The 2,140-nt window shown below is 41.6% G+C and overlaps 1 pseudogene; it reads right to left on the reverse strand.

Annotated features, from left to right (window-relative positions):
* Positions 1–521: 521 nt before the first annotated feature.
* On the reverse strand, positions 522–999 carry LOC139186174 (protein mago nashi homolog 2 pseudogene; annotated as a pseudogene).
* Positions 1,000–2,140: the final 1,141 nt, after the last annotated feature.

Below are 2,140 nucleotides of genomic sequence, written 5' to 3' on the forward strand. Positions count from 1 at the left end.
ATATTTAAATGTGAATAACCCCTAAGGAGTTTGTGACAAACATAAAAAAATCCAAAAGCTTCTATAAACTTCTATGAGCACCAAAAAATTAAATTTGGTCAGGTGTGGCAGAAACAAGGGGAGATCTACAATTGCTTTTAAACAGATGGGAATCTGGCTATATGCTTCTACATAAAAGATCCTCTGTCATAGGATACACCTTCTAGAACAATTTTCATCTTTAAAATGAATCAGAGATCTGGCCTTCTGAAGAACCAAAAGCACTCTCCATCCAGGCTGTGATGTTTTATTGGAGCAAAATTTCAACAAAAGGTGGCTTTTATTTACAGTTTAATGTGTGGTGACTGCTCAACCCACTTGGACTAGGTGAAGATAACAATTAAGCCTGCTTAGATATTGTCTTATTTTCAATTTGCATACAAAAAAGTTTGCTTCACATTCATACAACCCCCAATATTATAAATGAACAAATCCTCCCTCACCCACCCCTTAATTAAATATAAACCCAGTTTCAAAAAACATATAGTTTAGATTGGTTTAATCTTGAAATGTAATCCAATAAGACTAAACACTAAACACTTCAGGTCCTGTACCAAATAGTAAAATACTCGAAGGCCTTCAGGATCCTTTGACTGATTGACATCAGTAAGAGAACCTATTTTTGATGTGGTAAAAGAAATGTGTTCATCTCCAATTACAATTTCAAGCTCCTGCCGGCCAACCCTGTCAGGGGGAGGCCACAAAGCATCGTCTTCTTTTGTAATTTCACTGTCATCAATAATTCTCTTCAGTTCTTCCATTACACTCTTGTGTACATAAGCCTCCTTTCTGATCATGACATCATTTTTATAATTGCTGTTGTTGGCATATCTAAGTTTTCCGTCCGGCCAAAACTCAAACTCCAGAAACTCGTGTCCAAACTTGCCCTTATGCCCTACGTAGTAGCGCAGGTAGAAATCGCTGGCCATAGCCATCTTTGTCCCCGAAAAGCCCGCCGAAGGACCGCTACCCCTTTTCTAAGAAAGGGAAGATACAAGAGTCTTGGCTTAATGAAAGTACTCCTTTGACATACACCTCAACTATCTCAATATTTTCTGTCCATCCTGAATCCCCTTAAGGTGCACATTGGCTTGATGACCTCATATCCTTTGTTTACTGATACGGCAAGTGGCATTCTTTGTCCACAGTTATAGTGGCAAGGAGGCTTCGCCTGTGGCTCAGGGTTAAAGAATCCACATGAAACGCATGAAATGTAGGAGATACGAGTTTGATCCCTGGAGGAGGGCATGGCAGCCCCCTCCAGTGTTCTTGCCCAGAGCATCCCATGGACAGAGTAGCAAAGAGTTGGACATGACTGAAGCAACTTAGCATACATTCATGATAGGAGGGTCCTGGTCTTCTTACCCAGACCCATGAAATGGGACAGGAATAGTACTTTCATGACAGCTGCTTGTGGTGTGCTCTTCCCGACCAGTGCTCCTTGTGGCCTTGGTATCTCCAGTTACAATATGGACATCTCCAACATGGACATCTCCAACATAGGAGGACAAAGTGAAATTTGTTGTGGTAGAATTCTTGCCAGTGCCACCCATCAACTCTTAGTCAAGTAGGGAAGTGTGAGTGAGCCAGCAGAAGAGAAAAATATTTCACCTGGTCACTCATTTTTAGTGGGAATAGTTGTGTCAGGCTCCTCTATTGTCGAAGAACTCTCATTTGATCAAGAGATTAAGTGAGATTATCTATTTTATATTGCATGAGATCACTCTGAGTCAGGATCATCACATGGGACAACATGTGCATAGAAGTCATAAAACAACTTGCAGTTGTGTTTTTCGTTCAGTTATGGGATGTCAGCGAATATTCATTGGAAGGACGGGTGCTGAAGCTGAAGCTCCAATATTTTGGGCATGTGATGTAAAGAGTTGACTCTTTGGAAAAGACCCTGATGCTGGGAAAGATTCAAGGCAGGAGGAGAAGGGGACGACAGAGGACGAGATGGTTGGATGGCATCACTGACTCAATAGACATGAATTTGAGCAAGTTCCAGGAGATGGTGAAGGACAGGGAAGACAGAGGTGCTGCAGTCCATGGGGTCAAAAAGAGTTGGACAAGACTTAGTGACTGAACAATGGAGTGTGAA

This window comes from Bos indicus, chromosome 12 (genome assembly GCF_029378745.1).
Source record: "Bos indicus isolate NIAB-ARS_2022 breed Sahiwal x Tharparkar chromosome 12, NIAB-ARS_B.indTharparkar_mat_pri_1.0, whole genome shotgun sequence".
NCBI classification, from domain to species: Eukaryota; Metazoa; Chordata; class Mammalia; order Artiodactyla; family Bovidae; genus Bos; species Bos indicus.